Here is a 27486-nt window from a genome sequence, read left to right on the forward strand (position 1 = left end):
TTACTTTTTGAGCTATAAACAAAAAAAAGAGTGACAATTTTGAAAAAAACACAATATTTTGTACATTTTGCTATAATAAATATCCCCATTTTTTTTTTTAAAAAGCTATTTTTTTCTCAGTTTAGGCCGATATGTATTCTTCTACATATTTTTGGTAAAAAAAAAAATTGCACTAAGCGTATATTGTGTCTACAAAATAGGGGATAGATTTATAGTTTTTGTATTATTATTTGTGTTTACTAGTAATGACAACAATCTGCGATTTTTATTGGGACTGCGAAATTATGTAGACACATCGGACTGGGGACACATCGGACACTTTTGACACAATTTTGGGACCATTGGCATTTATACAGAAATCAGTGCTATAAAAATACACTGATTACCGTAAAAATGTCACTGGCAGGGACAGGGTTAACACTAGGGGGTGATCAAGGGGTTAACTGTGTTCCCTGTGTGTGTTTCTAACTGTAGAGGGAAGGGATTGGCCTAGAGGAAATGACAGATTGTGATTCCTAGCTATTAGGAACTTACAATTTGTCTTTCCTTACAGAACAGGAATTTGTGTGTTTACACAAACATCCCTCTTCTGCCTCTCGTGCCCGTGATCACTTGTGGCCGGCGGTCATCATGACCATGAGCATTGACACCCCCCAAGGGCAGCGGGTGCACGAGCGCCAGCTATCCCGCTTAAAGGAGCCAGCGTATAAATACGATTGCTCGCGGGATTGTGCCGGCCTGCCACAGTATAATGGCGGTGGCTGGTTGGCAATTAACAATCTGTAATCACTGACAATACCCAGAACAGATAATTGGCCTAATTTACATTTAAAAAGTCAACACAGCATGGCAAATTTTCAGACACCCTGCCGGTATACAGTTAAAAAACAAGTTCTAATATGCATGCTAAAGAGAGCAATGGGCATGACCAGATTGCGTCAAAGCAGGGGTGGCCTAAAAGAGCAGGGCTGGCCCTTTGATAGGTCTCAGTTGGTCCATTAGACCCAAGCAGCACTTTGAGAGGGGCAACAAATTGAACCATGGAGCCTCTCCTTCTCTTCTATTTACCCAGCAATTTGATGGCAAAGTTTTTTTAAAGCAGTTTTGTGTGTCATGATGACAACTGTCCCCCTGCCACTTCACCTGCCCCTATACTACCCTAGCCCGCCCTATACTGCCCTAGCCTGTCTATATACTACCCTATCCTGCCCCTATACTACCCTAGCACTTGTATTTTCCTAACGATATTTCTTGGGCGTTATAGAAGGCACATGAAAAAACACCTTTTTTCAAGCCATGCTAGAGTAATCAGGAATCTTCAAACGACGGCTCTCCAGCTGTTGCGGAACTAAATGTTCCATGAGGCATTGTAAAACTCTGACATTCACAGACATGACTAGGCATGATGGGAATTGTAGTTCCTGACCAGCTGGAGGGTTTGAAAACCCTTGTGCTAGACCATTATTATGCTTCCAGAATTGGGAGTGTGGCATCTACCCAACTTTTCTCTTTTGTTGGACACAAGAACCTACAGCTATAGATATCAAAAATTATCTTAATTTGCAAATAAGGATCATCTCTTCCTCAGAGAACAGTGAGCGGGGCATGGTGGTGGGAAGAAATTAGCAGCAGTACAAGCAACTTCCTGGGGGGGCGTGTTGTCATTCCTGTGTGCTATCTACTGCTTCTGGCAATCAGATATGCGCCACAGGTACCTCCACGCAAACAGCAGTTGCACATCTCACATACACAGCGGTCGCGCATCTAGCTGCAGGAACCCAATTTTAATGGAAATGAATAGTAAAGCAGATGCAGTTTTCATGACTGAACTAACAAATGTTTATAGTGAAAGGCAACTGGTGTTTTCTCTTAAACAAGGTCTAAATGGGCAATTGACATGCATCACAGTTGAATGTGTCTTTGCAAAGTTAAACTAAATTAAATCCTTTCTTATTTTTGCTTGGGGATGGAGTGCAGAGGGATTAGAAGTATTGACAGTTTTTGGGGATGTCTGCACCCCTGATAGGGTGAAGACACCTCCCAAGTTTTGCCAGTTTCCTTCCAATTTACTTCCTGTCACATAGCCAAACAGGAAGTGAGGGTAAAACCGTACCTATGTCTTTTCTTTGGGACACACTGGTCAGTCTAATTTGTTTCCCCATTAGATAAATTGGACTCTAACATGCACGCACGCATGCACACACATACCAAAAAAATAGTCTTCCCCCCCCATACATACAAGGCCATTTGGGTCTGTTAAGGCTTAAAATGAGAACCCCCATGTGAAAAATACCACCCCAAACTAAAAAAATATTGGGCCCCTCCCACACACTAACAAACACCTAGCCAAACACACAGAAAGCCAGCCCATGAAAGGGGGGTGGATCCTTGGGGGCAGAAGAGGCTTGGGCACCCCAAAACTCAACCACCTTGTTCCCATATTCAACAGGCCAAGGGCCTCTTCCACACAACCCTAGGCTTTTGGGGTTGTGGGGGGCTACAGAATTTGGAAAACCCCTTTAAAGTAGTGGGTACAAGGTGCTTTGTGGTTGGTATTGGGCTGAGCCCAACATGCCCTAAAGGCAACCAGCTATGTCGAGTGCGTGGGCTTGTATTGTTCAGGGAGGGCTTTAAAAGCAAAAAGCTAGCCCAAGGAACTCATATGCATTAGAGGGAGAAGGTTAAATGCCCTTTTAGGAGGAGCTAGAGGAGCGAGAGCCTTTTTACACAATTTTAACAAGGTGCATGTCACATGTTGGCAACGTAACATGCTAACATGACCTGTGTGCAAATATCCTTAAAAAAAATACATAAAGGTGAACTAGCGTTAAAAAATAAATAAAAAATAAAATTGTCAAGATTAGAAGTGAACCCGTTAAACCCATGAAATTGCATATACGTTGCTTAACGTTGACTAAGATTTTGGCCACGCAGTGAACAAACTCATATGAACGACTGCAACAGCCGCTTGCACATGTGCACTGCTGTTGATCTCAGTTCTAAACGTACTTGCACGCACAGCAGGCTTTCTCTTAAAAAGTTTCTTTCTCATTCTATTTTGGGCATATTTGTTACTTGGGCAGTTGTTACTAAGCTTCCTCACATCACCCCACATCACCCCCATAATATTGGCACCTCCATCTTCTGTCAATATTGATTTGGAGATGCCGTGCGCCATGTCTATAGTGGTGCATAGATTGCATTCTCCCGTGCGCCGAGATTGCTATAGTAAATGAGGGATTCACACTGTTACAGGTGCACCATTTCGTAAATATGGAGATGTGCATTGCGCCTCGCTGTGCACCTCTACTGATGGTGCAAGGCTTTTGTAAATAACCCCCAGTAGTTCAATGCAAAATTCCCATTCAGCTCTGGGAAAAAAAATATACAGAGAGATACAGAGATGGTGAAAAAAAATCTGACAGTTGCTGTCACAGAAGAGGGAACGATTGTGTCTTTGGTAATTGACCAGCATGCTGAAAAATTATCACAAGAACCCAAATTTCCCCAATCCAGGCACAGGTAATACCCATAGGGTAGCACACATGCTCTAAAATCTCATCACTGCCATCAGATGTCAATGAAATAAATATCCTTTGCAACTTGGTAACTAGAGCAAGAACTTTGTGTGGTGGAGGAGGAATAAGGAGAAAGATTGCTTTGGGAAGGTAAAACCAGCTGTGATACCATTATCACAGCCCACAATACCACCAGTTGTCACTAGAAGGACTCATCCTAAATATGGCCAGCTATAGCTCATTCAGGAAAAAAACAGGCAGGCTGACACAAGCGATTTTAGTGCAGTGATCTCTTATGTTGTGCTTTTATGTTCTTTTAAGGGGACTGCTGCCCTGCCAGAACACACAGCCATTGGCTGCACTGATCAGATGCTGGTCGGTTGCTGTTTTTCCAGCATTCTCATTCAACAGAAGTCGGTCACAAAATCAGCATGTGTCGGACAGGCAGGTGTGCACATGAGTTGAAAGTTGCAAGGTTTTTACTGTACCAGCTGATTTCAGACAATATTTGGCCCCTGTGTACCCAGCTTTACATCGACATGTGCACAATTAGCTAGCCCATACATGGATTGAAATCAGAGAGAAACAAGAATGTAACTGTGCTGGCAAAAAAGAAAGAACCTATAGAGAGCAGCAGCAATACAGTGCGATAACACAGAAAATACCCATAAAATTTAAAAAAGCTGCGCTATAAAAAAAAAAAAAAAATGTAATTAAATAAAAATAGTCCACATACTGTGCCAAACCAATTGTAGTCAAAATCGTAGTCACAGGTATATAAAGATGTATTAAAGTCTCTAATTAATGAACACCGCAGTGCACATGCATGAAATCCAAAAGTGTGCCCGATCACCATAGAAGTAGATTGTGCTTACCAAATATCAAGCATTTAAAAGCGATTGGTTAAACCCAGCCTAGGGCCTCTAAGCTTGCAGATCTCCACACCTCGGATCAGGGCCACATATACATAAGAGCTGTGTCCACCAAACAAGGTCCAGATTGAAATCAGCCAGTCCCAGCTAAATGGACCAAATCATTTTTTATTTTTTTGCTTCAACTAAGATTTTTATTGAAATCAAAGAACAGTACATTGTAACAACATACCATAGGTACATTGGTCTGGCCAAATTTTAATGCATGTGTGGCGAGCTTAACCACATGCCGACTGGGCCATAGCTGAAAGACGCCTGCAGCTTGGTCGGCTTGTTCTGGGAGGGCGTCCATGGACATCCTATTAGAATCTTGCGCTCGTGCACCCCCTAGGGTGTGTACCTGGGTACATCCCGGGAACATCCCGGGAACATCCATGATCCATCACAGATCACAGTAAATGGTCACTGACAGAGGCCGTTTACCATGTGATCACCCCGTCAAATGACAGAGAGATCACTAAGTTCTAAACAAACCAGCGTCACGTCCGGTTCCTCTCTCCCCTCCCTGTACCTATTGGTACAGTGTGAGGGGAGAGATCAAGGGCTACAGTGCTGTGGGCTGGATGTGTAGTGCCCACAGTACTCATCCATCCATCTCATCCATGCTCACAGAAGTACTCATCCATCCATGCTCACAGAAGTACTCATCCATCCATCCCATCCATGCTCACAGAAGTACTCATCCATCCATCCAATCCATGCTCACAGAAGTACTCATCCATCCATCCATACTCATCCATGCTCAGTAGTACTCATCCATCCGTCCCATCTATACTCATCCATGCTCAGAAGTACTCATCCATCCATACTCATCCATGCTCAGAAGTACTCATCCATCCATCCATACAATCCATACTCATCCATGCTCAGAAGTACTCATCCATCCATCCCATCCATACTCATCCATGCACAGAAGTACTCATCCATCCATACTCATGCATGCTCAGAAGTACTCATCTATTCATCCCATCCGTACTCATCCATGCACAGAAGTACTCATCCATCCATCCCATCCATACTCATCCATGCTCAGAAATACTCATCCATCCATCCCATCCATACTCATCCATGCTCAGAAGTACTCATTCATCCATACTCATCCATGCTCAGAAATACTCATCTATCCATCCCATCCATAATCATCCATGCTCAGAAGTACTCATCCATCCATCCCATCCATACTCATACAGTACATGCTCAGAAATACTCATCCATCCATCCCATCCATACTCATCCATGCTCAGAAGTACTCATCCACCCATACTCATCCATGCTCAGAAGTACTCATCCATCCATCCCATTATACTCATACATGCTCAGAGGTACTCATCCATCCATACTCATCCATGCTCAGAAGTACTCATCCATCCATACTCATGCATGCTCAGAAGTACTCATCCATTTATCCCATCCATACTCATCCATGCTCAGAAGTATTCATCCATCCATACTCATCCAAGCTCAGAAGTACTCATCCATCCATACTCATCCATGCTCAAAAGTACTCATCCATCCATACTCAGAAGTACTCATCCAGCCATACTCATCCATCCATCCCATCCATACTCATCCATGCGCAGAAGTATTCATCCATCCATACTCATCCATGCTCAGAAGTACTCATCCATCCATACTCATCCATGCTCAGAAGTACTCATCCATCCATACTCACGCATGCATAGAAGTACTCATTCATCCATACTCATCCATGCTCAGAAGTACTCATCCATCCATACTCATCCATGCTCAGAAGTATTCATCCATCCATACTCATCCATGCTCAGAAGTACTCATCCATCCATACTCATCCATCCATCCCATCCATACTCATCCATGCTCAGAAGTATTCATCCATCCATACTCATCCATGCTCAGACGTACTCATCCATCCATACTCATCCATGCTCAGAAGTACTCATCCATCCATCCCATCCATACTTATCCATGCTCAGAAGTACTTATCCATCCACACTCAGAAGTACTCATCCATCCATACTCAGAAGTACTCAGCAATATTTATCTATCCATCCCATCCATACTCAGAAGTACTCATCCATCCATACTCATCCATACTCAGCAATATTTATCTATCCATACCATCCATACTCATCCATGCTCAGAACTACTCATCCATCCATCCCATCTATGTTCAGCAATATTCATCCATTCGTACTCAGCAATAGTCATCCATCCTCAGGAATATTCATCCATCCATCCATTCTCAGCAATACTCATCCATTCATCCATGCTCAGCCACCTATAGTCAGCCATACTCAGCAATATTCATCCATCCATCCATACTCAACCATACCCACCCAGCCATACTCAGCCATACCCAGCCATCCACATACATGGCTCAACCATGCTTAGCCATCCCCATCCACAGCTTATTCATGCCATATCAGTTCACATCCATGCCACTACAGTGCACCAAAGTGTAATAGGTAGTCAAATTAGATTTGACATTTATGCACCTAAAACACCTGATGGTGCTCCCTGCATGTTGGGCCTCTCTATGTGTCCAGGCTGTGTAAAAGTGTCACAGATGTGGTATTGCCGCACTCATGAGGAGTAGAAGAATCTATTGTGGGGTGTCATTTTTGCCGTGGACATGCTATGTGTTAGAAATATTGTATAAATTGACAACTTTGTGTAAAAACAATAGCATTTGTATTTTCTTTACACATGTTCCAAAAACTTGTTGAAAAAAGACCCATTATGCCTCATAGATTATACATTGGGTTGTTTTCTTTCGAAAACTGAGTCATTTCTGGGGCATTTCCATTGTCCTGGTCCTCCAGGACCTTCAAGGTCATAGGTAGTCAAGAAATTAAATGTGTAATTTATACCACTAGAATGCCTGATGGTGCTTCCTGCATGTTGGGCATGTTGGGCCTCTGTATGTGGTCACGCTTTGTAAAAGTCTCACACATGTGGTATCGCCATACTCAGGAGGAGTAGTAGAATGTATTGTGGGGTTTAACTTGTGGCATGCTGTGTGTGAGAAATAACCTGATAATATGACACTTTTTGGGAAAAAAAATCTTGATTTTGCAAAAAATTGTGGGAAAAACTACAACTTCAAAAAAACTCCCCATGCCTCTTTCTAAATACCTTGGAATGTCTACTTTCCAAAAGGGGTCATTTGGGGGGGGGGGGTATTTGTACTGTCCTGGCTTGTTCGGGTCTCAAGAAATTAGATGAAGCTGTTAGTACTACAGGTGTGATACATTTTCAGTGATTGGAACCATAGTTTGTAGACTCTATAACTTTCACAAAGACCAAATAATATCCACTGATTTGGATTCTTTTTACCAAAGATACGTAGCGGTATAAAATGTGGCCAAAATTTCTGAAGAAAAAATCTTAATTTGCAAAATTGTATAACAGAAACAAAGAAAATTTATTTTTTTTACAGAATTTTTGGTGTTTTTTCATTTATAGCGCAAAAAATAAAAAATAAACAGTGGTGATTAAATGCCACCAAAAGAAAGCTCTATTTGTGTGAAAAAAAGGACAAATATTTCATATGGGTACAGTGTTGCATGAGTAATTGTCATTCAAAGTGTGAGAGCGCTGAAAGCTGAACATTGGTCTGGTTGGGAAGGAGGTTTAAGTGCCCAGTTGTCAAGTAGACATGTGCAGAGTAAAATATTTTGTTTTGGAATTTCGTTTTCGTCCGAAAACTTAATTTATTTAGTTACTCCCGAAATTCGTTTTTATTTATTTAGTTTTTCGTTCAAAAATTGCATTCGTCCGAAAATCCACATGAATTACAATCGAATCTGTCTTTGAAGGCTTTTGTTGTCTGTCGAATGTATAAAGAAGATTCGACGGAGCTAGTATATAGCATACTTTAGAACCCTATTAAAGTCTATGGGACTCCAACGTTCAAAATCTAAAGTGCTAATTGTAAAGACTAATTTGCAAGTTACTGTCCTAAAAAGTGTTTGGGGACCCGGGTCCTGCCCCAGGGGACATGTATCAATGCAAAAAAAAGTTTTAAAAACTGCAGTTTTTTCAGGAGCAGTGATTTTAATAATGATTAAAGTGAAACAATGAAAGTGTAATATTCCTTAAAATTTCGTAGGGGGGGGGGGGGGGTCTGGTATGGATATTAAGGGGAACTCTGCGTCAAATTTTTTAAAAAAATTGACGTGGGGGTCCCCCTAAAAATCCATACCAGACCCTTTATCCGAGCACACAACCTGGCAGGCCACAGGAAAAGAGGGGGGGACGAGAGAGCGGCCCCCCCTCCCTCCTGAACCATACCAGGCCACATGCCCTCAACATTGGGAGGATGCTTTGGGGGTCTCTGACCCCTCAAAGCACCTTGTCCCCATGTTGATGAGGACAAGGGCCTCATCCCCACAACCCTGGCCGGTGGTTGTGAGGGTCTGCGGGCGGGGGGCTTATCAGAATCTGGAATCCCCCTTTAACAAGGGGACCCCCAGACCCCCCCCCTCCTGTTTGAAATGGTAAGGGGGTACAAAATTACCCCTACCATTTCACAAAGAAAGTGTAAAAAATAATTAAATAAGACAAACACACTTTTGAAAAATTCCTTTATTAAAAATAAAAAAAAATAAAAAAAAGATTCCAGCGGTGCTAATCCACTCTTGCTATCCAGCGACGGACCCCCTTACCATTTCAAACAGGGGGGGCGGGATCTGGGGGTCCCCTTGTTAAAGGGGGCTTCCAGATTCTGATAAGCCCCCCGCTGGCAGACCCTCACAACCACCGGCCAGGGTTGTGAGGATGAGGCCCTTGTCCTCATCAACATGGGGACAAGGTGCTTTGAGGGGTCACAGACCCCCAAAGCATCCTCCCAATGTTGAGGGCATGTGGCCTGGTACGGTTCAGGAGGGAGGGGGGCCGCTCTCTCGTCCCCCCCTCTTTTCCTGCGGCCTGCCAGGTTGCGTGCTCGGATAAAGGGTCTGGTATGGATTTTTAGGGGGACCCCACGTCAATTTTTTTTTACATTTGACGCGGGGTTCCCCTTAATATCCATACCAGACCTGAAGGGTCTGGTTATGGATATTTAGGGGGAACCCCACGTCAAATTTTTTCCTAAATTTGAGGCAGGGTTCCCCTTAATATCTATACCAGACCTGAAGGGCCTGGTAATTGAATTTGGGGGACCCCCACGCTTTTTTATTTATTTATTTATTTATTTTTTTATCAATGACTTTCAATGAGTGTTCTCTGTATTACGGAGCCGACAATTCATAATAGCTGCGAGTGATTTTAAAGGACTTTTTTTTCCTGCATAAATGACACTTTGTGCAGGGACAGTTCTAAGCACCAGAAACATGAGCCCCTTCACAGGCATACTATAGACCCCCCCCCCCATGAAATTTAAAGGAATATTACACTTTTATTGTTTCACTTTAATCATTATTAAAATCACTTCTCCCGAAAAAACTGCCGTTTTTAAAACTTTTTTTTGCATTGATACATGTCCCCTGGGGCAGGACCCGGGTCCCCAAACACTTTTTAGGACAGTAACTTGCAGAATCTTTTCTCTCTGTCAAATCTTTTTTCTCTGTCGAATATTTTCTCTATATAATCTTGGACTAATAGAGGTAAGGTTAGGCACATTCGACCACAGATTCTATAGACAGATTGTTATTGTGAGGCTGCGTACACACGCGGGGACTGTTCGCTGAAACTGTCCGCTGAAACCAAGTTTCAGCGGACAGTCCGCTCGTGTGTGGGCTTTCAGCGGACAGTTTCAGCGAACAGTCCGCTGAACAAGGTTTTTCGGAAATTCCGAAAAACTGTCCGCTAAAACCTTGTTTCAGCGGACAGTCCCCGCGTGTGTAGGCTTGTTCGTCAAACAAAGTTGCCCGCATGCTCAGAAAGGATTTTCACGCCGAAAGTTATAATGCAGTGTATAGGACGTCGTATTTTTCATCCCGTCGTACGTGCCGTTCACGTCATCGCGCACGGTTTCAGCAAACTGTTCGTCCGTCGTGTGTGGCCATGTCCGTCCATGCTAATTTTGAGCGGACTGTTTGCCGAAACTGTTTGACGGACAAAGTTGGGCGAACAGTCCCCGCGTGTGTACGCGGCCTCAGAGTCACGTCGAATCTCCTATTCTATATCGAACTGTTGTAACAATGAAAACGAAAATAAAGCATTTATTTATGTCGGATGTTTCGTTTTTCGGATTCTGTGCTTTCGTTATCGTTTGTCAAAACGAAAACGAAAATAGCTGAAATTCGGACGAAAATGCATTCGGACGAAAACGAATGCACATGTCTATTGTCAAGTGGTTAAAGGCTGTGGAATAGCCAAGTGATTAGCAAACACTTCTTCAGGCTATTCTACAATGTAGAATCCTTGCATTATCACTTTTACCAAACACTTCCTAAAGCTATCCTGCCATTTATAATCTTTGCATTATCACTTTTCTCACTGCAATATGCACGCACGCACACATGCCAAACACACAATTTAGGGTAGCTTGTCATCACCTGCAATTTATAAGCGGACTGGTGTGCTAAGCAACCATACACACATGCACACAAACACACCTATCTGTCAAATCTGCTAGCTTACATACACTGACTCTAGTCTGCATGCAATGCACAGATACACAATAAAATGTTATACAGATTAACAACTATACTTTTCCAAATTGATACAATGTTCATTTTTTAGACTGTTCAGTCTATTGAGGTATGGATTTTGGGTGGACTTGGCCAAACATCTCTGGGGGTGTTGTCTTACCTGTTGAGAGTACAGGTAGTCCATCCCTAGGTTGTTCAGTAAGGAGGGCAGAAGGATTTCTTATTTTCCTGTCATATCTTTAGTACTGTGGATCCCGGAGAAATAAAGCTGTTAACCCCCACAGCAAAGAAAGTTCAGCAGCAGGAAAAGGACGGGGGAGCCCTACAGTGAATATTTCTAGAATCAAGCTGCCTACACATTGTTGGACATGCTTCATTACAGGGAAAGCTGTAACTAAATCTACAGAGAAAACTATTTTTTTTTTAATTAAACTTCAGCTTTTCTATCACATAGTTTAAACTGTTCTACTGTATAATACAAGTTTGGCTTTAGATATACTGAAATTGAAATGGAAATTGTGGTATATGTATTTTTGCTGAGGTACACCATTACTTCCTTAACACATCCCAGATTGTATCTTAAAGTGGAAGTAAACCCATCGACTAAAACAGTTAAAAAAAAAGGCATGCTGGGAATGCTAACTGCACATTGGCTGTTCTCTCAGCCAAACTATCAAACCATTCAATGGCTGGTGTCATACCGAATCACATGTGCAGCACCATAGCAGTTGAAGATTAAACAGAGGCAAAGATGGCAGCTTCCTTGGCTGAAAACGATAGGGGAGTTTACTTCCACTTTAACTACATGACAAAGCATAGAAATACAGTATTATGTCAAAAGAAAATCATGTATAATATAAACAGAGAAGAACGGTCACTTGTTCCAGTGAAACACCTGGGGGTTTCATGTACTTACTTGTACCCTAAGACCTCATGCACACAGGACTTTAGTTTTAATTTTCCTAGAAGGCAGCAGTGTTTTTGCCAAAAAATTGCATGATGCTTGTAAAAGTGTCTAACACTGTTACAGGCATTTACGGTAGGTGCTTTTACAGGCATCAAGCGCTTGCGGTGTTAATACATTTCATTGGCCAGAATAATTTAAATGTATTTATTGAGCAAGAGCTAAACACACAATGTAACAAACGAACGTTGTAACAAACAAGGCAGCAAAAGATGTGTTCAATACACATTCCTAACATTATCTTCTAAGCGCCCCTTAGATAGTCAACCAGAGCCCCTGATTGCCCCATGAGGAAGTCATACCTTAAATAGGCGAGAGAGACCTTTTGAGTCCTTAAGTCCAAGGAATGAGTCCATATCTCTGGACCCTCAACTGGGCTCCCACAAGGAGTGGCCAAGTCCAGATCCTTAGCAGCATTCTGTTCCTAGAATGGGAAGACCTGGAACCATACCTCCTGCCGTCTTGCTAACTACGGCATCTCGAGAGGTGGTTCCCTCACTTTTTATGTGTTTGCCGTAGCATAGGGTGGTTCTTCCCCAAAGAGCTTGGAAACCCTGGCCAGCAGAGTTAACCTTTAATTCCCAAGAAGTACCACATCAGTGGGGCAAGCACAACTAAACAGTGCAATATTTAACACAGAAGTCTAACCGTAGACAACCATAAAAAAACAATAGAACATTTTAAATAAAACATTTGCCATCCACCTGCTTACATGCATATATGAGACATAAAAGAAGAATTAGCAACATGGGATAATAAGTTCTTGTAACCGTGTAGGCTGTTAGCACAGGACACACAATTAATTTCTTGTCTTACGTGAGCTAAAATGGCCAGATTACTAAAGATGACATGTTACAGTCCAGATAGCCATGTGTATAATCAAAAATGTTTTCTGTTTGTGTAGTCAATTTTTAACAGTTGTGTTGCTCTAGTGTTTTTGTAATATACTGTCATCCTCATGTTTACTAAAACAATGGACACCAGTTAATTCATCAGGGCTACCACAGTCCTGTAAGCAAAAAAAGCTACAATGAGTACAGTAAACAATAAAAAAAGTAGTATAAAAAAGATTGCATGAGAAAACTGTATGAAATTAGAACAGCTCTACAAACATGAATCCCTTGCTGACCAGCGCACAATGATCTACGTCTAAGGCACGGCTGGGCAAATGAGCGTACCTGTAAGGCCCCTTCAAGACACAGCATAGTGGACACATGTGCCGCATGCTCCATGAGCGTGCCCCTGGGTCCTGACGGACTCGATGTCCGCCGGGGCCCCCCTGGGTCCTGATGGACTTGATGTCTGCCAGAGGGCCCACAATAGCAATACAGAGCAGCAGAATGGAGAGATGCAACAAGGCATTTCTCTGTTCTGCCTAGCAACATGACAGGGATCTACTGCTCCCTGTGATCAGGAGCAGTGATCTCTGTCATGTTGTAGTGAGCCCATCTACCCCACAGTTAGAATCACTTCCTAGGACACACTTAACCCCTTGGGACATTTTTACAGTAATCAGTGCATTTTTATAGCACCGATTGTGGTATAAAAGTCACTGGTCCCAAAATAGTGTCAAAAGTGTCCGATGTGTCCGCTGCAATGTTGCAGTCATGATAAAAATTGAAAATCACTGTCATTACTAATAAAAAATAATAATAAAAATGCCATAAATCTATCCCCTATTTTGCAGATGCTATAACTTTTGCACAAACCAATCAATATACGCTGATTGCGTTGTATTATTTTACCAAACATATGTAGAAGAATACATATCAGCCTAAGCTGAGAAATAATTTTTTTTTTTTTATATATTGTTGGGAGATATTTATTATAGCAAAATGTAAAAAATATTGCTTTTTTTTTTTTAAATTGTCATTCTTTTTTTGTTTATAGCGCAAAAATGAAAAAACGCAGAGATGATCAAATACCACCAAAAGAAAGCTCTATTTGTGGGGAAAAAAAGGACGTCAATTTTGTTTGCATGCAATGTCGCAGGACCGTGCAATTGTCAGTTAAAGCGACGCAAAAAGCACTCTGGTCAGGAAGGGGGTAAATTCTTCCGGGACTGAAGTGGTTAAAAACACTTAAAGTTGTACTCTTGCATTTAGCTTTTTAGCAGGAGAAGTTATCGAGGAAAAATAACCAATTTTTATGCCTCCCAGATTACTTTTTATTACCTTTCCATGTTCCTGCTTTAAAGAAGGTTTAGCCATGATTGAATTTATTATCAGATCCTGGGTGCAAAGAATTCAGCTTTTATGCAGGTTTGACATTTGTGAATAGGAATAAGACCATAAAATCAAAGTGCTATAGTATGATCATCTAAGTTTTTATAATGCATTCAGATTCACAGTACCTGTGAATCATGGACTATTAATCAAGGATCCCAAAGGCCGCAAGAACTCAAGGTTCATATGCATCAACAAATGTTGATGTACATATTTAACTAGATAGTTATATCTTAGGTATATCTTTAGAGCCATGTTTGTAAGGGGTGTCTGGACACCACAACTTTTTCTTTGTCAGATTGACTTGAAAATATAAATCTAGAGTATGAATTTATAGAGAGTGTAAATCTATAGTCCCCTAACAAGCTTAGCATAGTCCTCTGGGGTGTTTAGGCAGTAGGCTATAGGCTGTCTTAAAATGGATGTTGGTTGGGTGTTTTTATCTAAAACTCGTGATTATTTGAATTTTTTTGTTTGCTTATTTGTTTCTTATTTGTTAAACTAAATTGTTTAACCTATATCCTGATTCAACAATAATGAATCAATACAAACACAGATCATGGAGTACACAGATTTTTAGAGACCCAATAAACTGTATATCTTAGATTTAAGACGCTAACGTGGAGTCATATCCGTTTAAAAATAATGAACAGTCATACAGCTTAAATGTTTCCTTCTCAGTGTTCAGCAGTAGTCGTTTCTTTTTGGTAAACAATTCCTTTATAGCCTAGAAAACATTTGTCTATCAAATAGCTCAAATCAATATCACTTCATTCACTGTTAATCCCCCATACAATAAAATGCTGTGATTTAAAGGGTTAGCAAAGCCTAGAAATCCTCATTAAGGAGATAGATCTAGTATTTGAAACTAATCTCAGATGACCTGAGACTGACCAAGAGTAGAAATTCTCATTTACTGTTATAAATAAAATTATAATGGCCCCTGTCTTAGCTCAGGGGCAGCTTGCTCAATTAATTAATTACATTAAGGACAGAAAACGATCACTGGCTTTGAGCCGGGGAAGTCAAGATCTCATCCTTTTTCTCACTCTTGGAATGTGCTTGGGGGATGTGCACAGGCTATATTTCATTTGGACAAGAATAGGATCAATTTTCAGTTTGAATTCAGAATCGTGGATAGCTCATGGGACAGGGCTCATTCTATACCATACAACAACCATAAGTGTTTTTCAAGCATTTTATGGAGCTACTGTAGGTTATAAACCCACAGAATTTGAAATAATATATAGATATGAATCCCATTATACTTCCATTTTTATCTTCTACAGAAGAGAACACAAAACTGATGGGCCCCAGTTTTTGCCCCAGTGAAGCTTGCAGCCTACAGTAATTGCCCAACCACTCCCATGCAAGAATAAACACACTGTATGCCCAAAGAATGTCTGGGTGGTATATGCAGGAGGGGCATTGTTCCTTCATAATGTCCCAAAGGAGAGGTTGTGTCCAGCTGTGGTCCAATTTTCATTTAGCTTTGATAAGCACTTTAAAGCAAATGTAAAGTATGAGTCTACTCTTGTTGTGAAAAGCACAATCGATCCATGTTAGTTATATATCCTGCAAAGATTTGAGTATATATTTCATTGCAGATATTGCAGATGTTTTTTTTTCCTTAAAGTGGTAGTAAACCTGTACTTTGAACTTGTACCTACAGGTAAGCGTATAATAAGGCTTATCTGTAGATATAGAGAATATCTCCTAAACTTGCAGTGTTTACTATTTCATGGGTTCCTCTGTGTTGAAAAGGTTGAGAAAGCCGGATTTAGGAGGTATTCATACCGGATGCAGTTGGTGACATCGTACTAGTACATTATGGCTTAACCTTTTAACTGAGTTGTTTTTTCATTTTTTGAACACGTTTAAAAAAATATTTTTGGCCTGAAGGTTACACAAATCCACCAAAAATTATATATTTTCTCAAAGAAGACACCCTAGAAAAAAAAATGATGGTAATTCCAATATTTTTATGTAACACAATATTACCGCAAAAGTCTAGGAAACCCAAAATTTCAAAAGAGACTAAAGTGAATTTTAGGGCAAACAAACACAATAAATTACCCAATTTCTGGTAAAATATAAAAGACAAGGTTGCACATAGTAAAAAGATGGCCAACATGCCAAACCTTAAATTTGTGTGGGCTTGTGAAATGGCAGAAAATGTCAGTGCCTTATATTTTCTGTAGGCGATGCTTCAAAAGCTTACTACAGGTCATCAGTTTAGTGTTAAAGGTTAGGTTTTGTGCTAGACTTATTGCATCTACTATGCATGGCAATATGTAACATGAGTAGGGCCTCCATTTTTCTTGGGGGGGGGGGGGGTGTTATGTGTTTGGGTGTAACTTTATTTTTTTGCAATCACATTTTTTTTTTACTTTTTTTTATCATATACAGTTTCTCTTTAATGAGACAAGCACAGTCTAAAAGACTGTGCTTGTCTCCTCTGGGCTCCACTGGATGTATCGCATTGCAATACATTCCTTCCTGGCTATGGTACCCTGGAAAAGTGACAGGGTGACCCGGAAGTGGACGCTTTGTGGGTCATCAACAAGAAGGGGGGGGGGGCTGGACATGTGTTCGTTCTCCTCTCCACCCACCATAAAACACCTTTTGTAGAAAACAACACAGGGCTTGGTTTACTACAGGCATATAGACCGTGCATTTTGCAAGGGCAGTTGCACTCATTTTGCCCAGAGCTTAGTGAATGTGGAGAAGGTCTGCTGATTGCCATCATACAATCATGTGTAAGCAAACAAGTTTTATTTTTGTTTTTTCTTCTCACCTGCTTGGGTATTCTTTCCTAAGTGAAACTTCACCACATTCACTAAGCTGTGGGAAAAATGTGTGCAATTGCACTTGCAAAGTGCATAGTCTCTAAGCCTTAGTAAATCAACCCCACTAGTGTAAATGTGGCCTATCTTAAAGAGGAGTTGAACTCTGGAAGCTTCCTGTGGCCGGCTTTTCCCCATAACTGACTTTCCATGCCTAAGGGCTTATGCACACTGCATCTAAAAAAAAAAAAGCAGCTTTTTTACAGGTGTTTGAACTTTTTTTTCTGCCTATAAAAGCTTGAAAAAGATTGTTCTTTTGCATTTTTTATTGAGCTCTTTAAAGCTCTTTTAAGCTCTTTTGAGCTTTCTTAAGCATAAGCGATTTGTTTCACCAACCCTCCTAAATAGTATTTTCTTAACCACTGTATAAACATAGCAAAAAGCTGGAATAAAGGTTTTTGCATGTTTTCGTGCAGTTGTTGAGCTTTTTTGAGCTCTTTGGGGCATTAACTCCTCTTAAAAACAGAGTTTGGTCTGTTTTTTTTTCTGCTTGAAAAAGCCATGGACGCATTGGCTAACATGGAGGGAAGTTTCTAGGCAGAAGCAATAAGAGCTCAAATCAGCTCATATGCCTGTAGGAGCTGCTTCTTTGAGCTGCATGGTGCATGAACCTTTATTTTGCACTGATAAAAGTAGTGGTGATCTTGATAGAAGTAGGGTTTTGCTTCGTCAGAGCCTCCACAAGGAAATCACTGAGCTGCAATCACCAGAACATATTCCAAATCTCCTGAGATTTATAGCCAATGGTAGTAATACCTTAGATATCACACTGCAGGTACCCTCACATACCAAGAAGAGCACTGCTATTTTGAGGAAGCTTTCAAGCCAACATTTAATTTATTCAGGGTACTGCTTAGACACAATTAAAAGTTCTAAATGTTCCCTATAACACAAGTATCCACTTTCTGAGTTCAATTCAATGTTAAAGAAGAAGTCTAGGCTAAGCTCGTTTGGCTGCACTTCTCCTATGGATCACAGGAGTGCAATTTGTTTTGCACTCCTGTGGCCAGTTTTCAGCAGAAAGTGGACTGAAGTCCGCTCTCTGCTGACATCACCAATGTGGACTGACACCCAGCTCAGCCTCTCAGTGAGCCCCTGAGAGCTTGAGTCAGCCATCCCACTACTCCACAGCTCAGCGCTCCAGTGAGCAAGGAGGGAGAAGAGCAGAGAGCATGACAGTCTACAGCTCTCTGCTTATGGAGCTGTGAGAACCGAGTGATCGGTGATGTTTGATCGCTCGGTTCTCAGTATAGATGTTCCGGGGGACAGATGCAGCATCAGACCCATGCTGCATCCCCCTAGGCAAGTATGAACAGGGGAAAAAAATGTACTTCCCTTTTAACCACTTGCCTACAGGACACTTTCATCCCCTTCCTACCCAAGCCATTTTTCAACTTTCAGCGTTGTAACACTTTGAATGGAAATTGCGCGGTCATGCTACACTGTACCTAAACACATTTTTTATAATTTTCTTCACACAAATAGAGCTTTCTTTTGGTGGTATTAAATCACTGCTGGGTTTTTTTATTTTTTAGTAAAAAAAAAAAGACCAACAATTTTAATAGTTTAATATAATAGGGTCTCAAACTGGTGGCCCTCTAGCTGTTGTGAAACTACAAGTCCCATGAGGCATTGCAAAGCTGCCAGTTACAAGCATGACTCCCACAGGCAGAGGCATGATGGGACTTCTTTTTTTGCAGCTGGAGGGTTTGAGATCCCTTCTGTGCATACTATGCATAGTTGTACAATACAGCAATCATTGTTTTACTTCTTCTTTTTCTTGAAAAAATAACTTGTGTAACAGTTATATCTTATTAAACAAAAGTAGAGTTACCCTTTAACATAAATCAGTCAGTTTGTTTGCAATTTTAGCTTTGTGGCTAAACAAGCTATTCCTGATTAGTCTGATCTGTTACTGCTTGTCTCTGCAATCAACTGCTGATTTTCTGACTCTGGTGTATATTTGACTTGTCTGCTCAAAAATGCTTCTGGTCCATTAGCCTTGGTTATGACATGGCTTCATTCTGGTTTCTGCTATCTATCTTACACCTGCCTTAACCTGCAATCTAATTCTGTACATTTGTCTATCACTCTGCCTAACTAGTTGGTGCTCCAGTTGGTCTGGTTTGAACTGCCAATTGTATACAGAAGGCAACAATCTGGAAGTTGTCTTAGGGCTCATGCACACTGCAGTTTCAAAAAAAGCTGCTTTTTACAAGCGGTTGAGCTTTTATTTCTGCCTATAAAAGCTTGAAGAAGCTTGTTCTTCTTTGTGCTCTTTGTCACATTTTTATTGTGCTCTTTAAAGTTTTTTTGAGCATAAGCATTTTTTTTTTCACAAACCTTCCTAGATTGTGCTTTCTTAAACACTGTATAAACAAAACAGAAAGCTGGAACTAATGTTTTTCTGCGGTCTTGCACTTTTTTATACATTTTTGAGCTCTTTTGAGCTCTTTGGGGCATTAGCTCCTCTCAAAATTGTGAATTTAGTGGGGGTTTTTTCTGCCTATAGGAGCATACGCCTGAAAAAGCCTAAAAAAGCCAGCACTATCTTAACCCTCTTGAGTATGAAGTTCACCAGAGCTTCACAGGTTGCCACTGGAGTCCATTTCCACTCCTCCATGACGACATTGTAAATTTCAAGATTTTTATTTCATTTTCCACATTTACAAAAAAAAGAGAAGGGAAAGATCTCTCTTATACATACTTATTCAAATTACTTCTCATAACACTCATTGTTTTCAATATTCATATAAATACAAAAAAAAAGGATTTACATTTGGTACCCGACTGGATCGATGTTTAATATACCTCTACACAAGGTAAAGGCAAAGAGGAGACTTCACCCCTAAATGTATCCACATTACGACCCATCCAAGAAAAAAAAAAAAAAATGTGGGAGGGGGAGGTAAGTATTCTACCCCCTATGACCTACATTCTCACCCAAGAAGTCCTATCTTAGTCTTACTGTTTCCCTTTTACCTGTAGCTGTCTTCCTTAAGTTCAATATATATATATATATAGGGTGTGGATTCCTCAGAAGAAAGCCCCCAGTAACAAAATCCCTAGGTGCCCTCTCCACCCCCCATAATTCCCAGATACGTCGAAGACTGTCTAAATTCCAACCAATTATTCCAGGTGTCCTGAAATCTCGTTCCTGCTCCTCTTTGAAGGTGTATTAGTTCTTCCATGGTTCTCATTATATCTATTTCTCTAAGCCACTCCCCTATCCTTGGTGTCTCCTTTACTTTCCAATATCTCGGGATTATAGCTTTTGCTGCATTCAACAAAAAAGGAGTAAGTGCTGCCCTATATCTTTCCCTAGGGCCCCCAGTAGCATGAGACAGGCATTTCCAGGGGTCCAATTCTATTTCTGTCCCGTCAATCTTTTTAATTAGACCTAGCACTTCTTTCCAGTATAATTGAATTGAGCTACATTGCCACCATATGTGGGCATGAGTACCCTCCTTCCCGCATTCTCTCCAACATAAAGGTGATAGGTCTTGTTTCATTTTGTACATTTTGGATGGAACATAATACCACTTGACCATTAATTTATAATTCATTTCTTTTATCCTTGTGTCCATTGAGGTGGAATGGAAATAATCCATAACCTTTCCATTCGATTTTTCCGAAATTAATTGATTCAATTCTACTTCCCACCTCCTCAAGAGCGGCGTAGTACCATCCTCCATCAAAGTTATTAGGATCCTATATATTTTAGAAATCCCTTGTCTATCCATCCCCCCTTGGTCAACCAATCTTTCCCACGGGGTTAACCTATCACCTGAACAAAGGGGTTTAGGGAGGGAGTCTACGAAATGCTGAAGTTGTCTATATCTCCACCCATCCCACGGTGTTATGCCATATTTCTCTTGTAGCTCCGCTAGTGAGCACAAGCTATTTACTTTTATCACATCCCTTAACCTTAGTCGGTCCCTGTGGGTCCATTTTGAATACATTTTATTCTCTTTCCCTGGGGGAAAGGAGTTATTTCCTGTCAAGGGCATCAGGGGGCTATTATTTTGCTCTGCTGTGTTCTTGAGTACCGCGTCCTATGCTCTTAATGTTTCAATTGTGATTGGGGGCATTCCTCTAGGGCAGTGTTTCTCAATCCCAGTCCTCATGGCCCACTAACAAGTCATGTTTTCAGGATTTCCCTCAGATGAAACAGCTGGGGTAATTACTAAGGCAGTGAAACTGATCAAATCACCTGTGCAAAATAATGGAAAGCCTGAAAACATGACCTGTTAGTGGGCCATGAGGACTGGAATTGAGAAACACTGCTCTAGGGAGACCTCTATACTTCATTGGAATCCATATAATCTGACCCAGGGCAACTTTATTCATATTATCCTCCAATAGAACCCATTTTTTATATGGAGCATTATACACTCAGTCTAGAATTCCCCTCACTACTGCTGCTGTGTAATATTTCTGAAAGTTTGGGAGGGATATCCCCCCCTTATCCTTAGGTCTGCTCATCATCTTGTAAGAAATACGGCTACCTCTTCTATTCCATATAAATTTCTGGGTCAAGGATTTAATAATTTTAAAATATGCTCCTGGTACAGCGATTGGAAGGCTTTGAAAAATATATAAAACCTTTTGGAGAATCATCATTTTAATTACACTTATCCTTCCGAACCATGAGAGTCGATGTGCCGGGTATCCTTTCAAATCCTGTTTAATTCTGTTAAGGAGAGGTAGATAGTTATCCTGATATAGATCTACTAATGATGCCGATAAATACACTCCCAAATATTGTAGGCCTTTTTCTCTCCCCACAAAGGGAAAAAGAGCTCTAAGTTCTCTTCTCTCCCTTGGGGAGGTATAAACATTCAGTATCTCGGTTTTCTCCCTATTGATGTTAAAATACAAAACCATCCCATATGTATCTAACTCTTGCAAAATCCTAGGGAGTGACTGTTTAGGGTTCATTATATAAAGCATAACACCATCCACAAACGCAGATATCTTGTGCTCATATCCTGAGACCTTTATTCCCTCAATTTCATTATTCGCTCTTATGGATACCAAAAGAGGTTCCAAAGAGAACACAAAAAGTAAGGGAGAAAGTGGGCATCCCTAGCGTGTCCCATTATAGAGCCCAAAGGTATCTGATAGGGTTCCATTCACCTGAATTTGGGCTGTAGGGTTGGAATACAGAGCCTCTATCCACCTAAGCATTCGTGGGCCAAGACCAAATTTATATAATGTTTGCAGCATATATTCCCAATCTAGCCTTTCAAAGGCCTTTTCGGCATCAATTGATAAAAAGGGAAGATTTCTTCCCCTTTTTAACTTCATGCATTAAGAGGGTTTTCTTTAGTATGTTGTCCCTCGCCTCTCTCCCGGGGACAAAGCCTGCCTGATCAACTTCTATGCAATCTGGCATATGCTGTTTCAATCTTTCAGCCAAGATCCTTGCGTAAATTTTTGCATCCTCATTAATCAAAGATATGGGTCTGAAGCTGGAGCATAATGTTGGATCTTTCCCTTCTTTTGCTAATAGAGTTATATAAGCCCCCAAAGCTTCCTTACGTATCTTCATTCCTCCCCCTTTCGAGTTCATATACTGATGAAAAAAAGGTATCACATTTTTTTTAAATATAATGACGTATACCCATCGGGCCCTGGACTTTTCCCACTCTTGCTATCCCTAATTGCCTCCTCTATTTCCTCTCTGGAAATATATCTATCAAGTCTACTTGAATCTTCTTCTGATATTCTTGGCAGCTCTATCTTCCGGAGATATTGTTCAATTTTTCCCCTTCTATTTTGTTTATCCTTGGGATCTTGGCTTTCATTCACCTTATATAATTGCTGGTAATATTCAGAATTTTTTTTACTTATGTCTCTTGTTGAGTAATTTAGCACACTCTTTTTATCTTTAATTTTTGCAATAAACTGAGCTGCAACATGGTGGCCAAGACCATACAGTGGTTTAACAGGAATGGTTCCACTCAGAACAGGCCTCGCCATGGTCGAACAAAGAAGTTGAGTGCACATGCTCAGCCTCATATCCAGAGGTTGTCTTTGGGAAATAGACATATGAGTGCTGCCAGCATTGCTGCAGAGGTTAAAGGGGTTGGGGGTCAGCCTGTCAGTGCTTAGACCATACGCTGCACACTGCATCAAATTGGTCTGTCGTCCCAGAAGGAAGCCTCTTCTAAAGATGATGCACAAGAAAGCCCACAGTTTGCTGAAGACAAGCAGACTAAGGACATGGATTACTGGAACCATAAACTGTGGTCTGATAAGATCAAGCTTTTTGATTCAGATGGCTTCAAATGTTTGTGGTGGCAACCAGGTGAGGAGTGCAAAGACTAGTGCCGTGGTGAAGCCTTGCAGCTTTCACATGCGTTTGAAAATGGGTGCTAACTAAACCCCTGATTTTAACAGATGGTTAGACAGATTATTTTGATTGGCCAGCAGACTGGTTGGTAAGTTAAGCTATGGAATTGTTTTTGTCTTAGCTCTTGTGCACACGGTTGGAGAATCCGACAACCAAATCCGTTGGAGTAATTCCGACGGATTAATTCCGGAAGAGGTCCGGAAGTAATGTTGCATACACACGGTCAGACTAAGTTGTCGGAAAATCTGATTGTACATAACGTGATGACGTTATTTCATTACGACTACTATTGGCTAGTAGCCAATAGCTTTGGTCTAGGAATTTGATCTGAGCATGCATGGCACTTTGTCCGTCGGAGTAGGCTACACATGATCAGAGTATGTCCGATAGGACCATTTTGTCGTAAAATGTTACCGGCAAGTTGGAAAACTTGGTCCGTCGGATATTCCGATGGAAACAGTCCGATGCAGACCACACACAGTCAGAATATCTGACAAAACTGTCCGATAGGACACATTCCGTCAGAATCTCTGATCGTGTGTACAAGGGCTTACACTGTTCTGTATATCATATATCAGAATATCTGAGTGATTCACCAAAGACTTTAGAATTAACAACAGTGAGCCATATCTTTGGGACGCTATTTCAATGCTAGTACTAAGCCTATGTGGCATCATCAGCATATGCAATTGCTGCAGACATCACACAATCTACCCACCATACAATTCATATTCCAAATAGTCTAAGTTGAGAAGTGCTATATCCCATTGGTGCCATAACTCCCTAACCTGGAAACAATTCTTTTGATGTTAAGTTGAAAAGTTTTCCCAGTGCTGGTCAGTGAAGAAATCTTCCAAACATTGATGGCCAGTGTAGTGACACTTATAGTAGTTGTAATCGTAATGCCACCGGAAATTGGGGGTCATTGAAGAAATGCCCCTTTACTTTGGCGTTCAATGTAATGCTCCTTTACATTACTGGTGATTGAGAAAGTTCCCCCTTACATTATCAACCAGTGGAAAAGTACCCCCTTACTTGAGATTTGGGAGGTCAATAGAGAAATGCTCTTATGCTGTTGAACAGGGTAATGCCCCCTTACATTGGTGGCCAATAAAAAAGTGCCCCTTACATGGTTGACCAGTAGAAATATACCACCTTACATTAGTAGGTGGTCAGTAGAGAAGGGCCCACTTTCATTGCTTTCATAGTTGGCGTTAGTGGTTACCTGTATCATGATAGACAAGAGGAGAAGCTTCACTGGCTCTGAATGATGTAGGTGATGAGAGACTGAGACTGCAATCAGTCCAGGCACCTGGTGGATCCAGACTTCCGAATGACTGTGGACTGATTCCAAAGACATCAGCAGAGAGTGGACTTCAGACAGCTCTCTGCTGAAAGTGGATCACAAGAGTGCAAAACGATTTGCACTTCTGTGACCCAGCTAAACAAGCCCAGGCTGGACTTCTCCTTCAAGAATAGCAAATTCAATAAAACCTTAAAGTGGTACTAAAGCTTTGTTTTGTTTTTTTTTGTTTTTTTTTTAAATAACAAACATATTACACTTACCTGCTCTGTGATTTAGCTTTGTACAGAGCAGCTCTGATCCTATTCTTTTCAAGTCCCCCACCAGCGCTTCTGGCTTCCCCCCCTCGAGCACTGCCCCCAGAGAAAGCTGCTGGGGACACTGCTTCATGCTCGCTCCTGAGCCGGGGCTCTATGTGTTCATAAGACACATAGAGCCGCGGCTTGGCCCTGTCCCCACTCTCCTCACTGGCTCATTGGCTGTGATTGACAGCAGTGGGAGCCAATGGGCTCCTGCTGCTGTCTCATCCAATGAGGAGGTAGAGTCATGGGACAGCTGAGGCTATCATGAACATCACTGGATTGGAGGGAGCTCAGGTAAAGGGGGCTGGGGGGATTATTTCCATTATTTATAGCCTACTCCTGTTAATCTGAATGTCTTGAAGTTTGTAAACGTACGTTTTGAAGATCCCCACACATTTCATTTCTTGAATTTTGTGAAACATATTCAGTGTGGACACTGCTGTCTGTCTTCTGGACTACAGAGGTGCTTATTTGAGGAGTTCCAGGTGGCGGAGTTAGTACAGGAATCATTGCCTGCAGTCGGCAAGCTACTATGGTATATGTAGTTTGTAGTGTATGTCCTTAGAAATTGTAAGTAAACAGCGGAGGAGAAGCTGCAAAGCATGCAAGAAATCTAGGAGGTTATACAAAGAGATGACCATCAGACAGGCAGAACTCACACCATAAAAGGAGATTTTTTAAATAAGATTGTATTTAATTGTCAAAAATAACTATTGTTTGTATTATTACAATGCTGATTTTTTTTTTTTTTTAAGAAAGTTTATGTTGTTAGTTTAGATTTTTTTAAATCCAAACCATAAACCAGCCTTATGCTGGAGCACATGAACTTAAAAGCAAACACCAACCATTACATTTGAAGAAAAGGTCTTATTTTCCCCAAACATCTTATTAGTTCTCCATCTAGAATTCTACTGAAAGGCAATCTACAGCAGGTAACCATTTCCTTTTTCCGACTGTATGGTGCAGCAGGTTCTGTCCTATACTATTAGCACATTTCTTTTCCATGTTGTGCTGTTTAAAATGTCAATAGTATTTCACAGCCTGCCTCTTCCATATTTATTTCCTTTTTTTGTAATTTGACTGTGAGCGCCCATGGTTTTTAATTATACACGGCATCTGAAGAACATGCGAAGAGACTGGCAGCCCTTTTGCCTTGTAGCTCCTACATATACTTTTTTAGTCACTTAACACAGGTTTAGCTAAGGCTAAGGTATATTTACCCAAAGGCTATTTCTAAAAAAAAGTATACTGACTAGAACACCAATTAGAGCAAGAATTCTTGGAAATAGGGCAAATGCATCTGTACCCTGAATGTATTCTCTAGTGGATGTCAAATGTTTATGAAAGTGATTTTAGAATTGCTGTTATGACATCATGTCTGAAGATGAATCCCAATTATCTTTTTTAAAAGATGCTGCTATGTTCCATAAACAATTTAGCACAGCTATTAAGGAAAATAAAGTACTTAGATGAATATAACAGTTAAAAACAAGTCATTTCTAGATAAAAAGAGTCTAAACAAATATTTCAAAGGATAAATCCATTCAATATAAAATAAATTATAGTTTTTTGGAACATAAAAAGGAAAGTAAAGGTTGGAAAATAATGGCCTCTAATTTGTGTTTAGCCTTATTTTTTATAGTTACATCTATATATCATTCTGAGCTTTATTTTAAAAGATGCACTACAAAATATTAAGAGCTACTTGACAGATAGCTCCTATTTTGCTGTTTTGTTGCTGCCACTATCATTACTAATTACCTCAAAAAGTCAGAGATCATCAAATTGTTACATAGTACCCCGTGTAGTACAGTCAGTACAGGTAACAAAGTCATTATTACAGTTGGGATTAACCATGAGTTCAGCCTGAACCCAATTTGTTTGCAGTTCGAGAAAATTATAGTGCTTTACTATGCGATTAGGTGTGGTGCATTTTTTTAAAGTAGTGCATGTGTTACGTTTTGTGTGATCCAGTGCGATTTGAGCCCATTCATATAAATGGGCCTAAACTTGCACTGCAGGGGAATGGGCAGGAATCGCACAATAATATGGTGAGGTGTAAACCGACCCTAAAGTATTTGCAGGGAGATATAAGTTTTTGTATGTCAGCAACAACTTGAGTTAATGTTTAGCTGTTGGTAAATGCCTAGCTGCAAACTGTTAAACTTTGGAAATTGCAGATGTACCCCAAGTCCCACTGAATTCTATGGGGGGAGGAATCTTAACAGGAAAAAGAGCTGTCAAACAAAGTGCATGAGGAGCTGGGTACTGCTAGAGGGAACATGTACCAATGTTAAAAAAAAAAAAATGTACAAAATACAGCTTGGCTGGGAGCAGCATTTTTTTTTTTAAAGGGCAACAATAAACATGCAAAGTTTCCTCAAATAGCACACTTGGGGAAACCCCATAAATATGACTGTTAGATAGTATACCCTTATGATATACCAAAGCAAAAGTGATGTT

General features: G+C 40.7%; 1 protein-coding gene across 1 annotated transcript in view; it reads right to left on the minus strand.

Annotated features, from left to right (window-relative positions):
* GRIK3 (glutamate ionotropic receptor kainate type subunit 3) overlaps positions 1-27486 on the minus strand; it is a 792036-nt gene that overhangs the window by 463718 nt on the left and 300832 nt on the right. The window lies entirely within an intron of this gene.

The sequence above is a fragment of the Lithobates pipiens genome, unplaced genomic scaffold, assembly GCF_037356315.1.
Source record: "Lithobates pipiens isolate NorthernLeopardFrog02 unplaced genomic scaffold, aLitPip1_a1.2 Scaffold_16, whole genome shotgun sequence".
Classification (NCBI taxonomy): domain Eukaryota; kingdom Metazoa; phylum Chordata; class Amphibia; order Anura; family Ranidae; genus Lithobates; species Lithobates pipiens.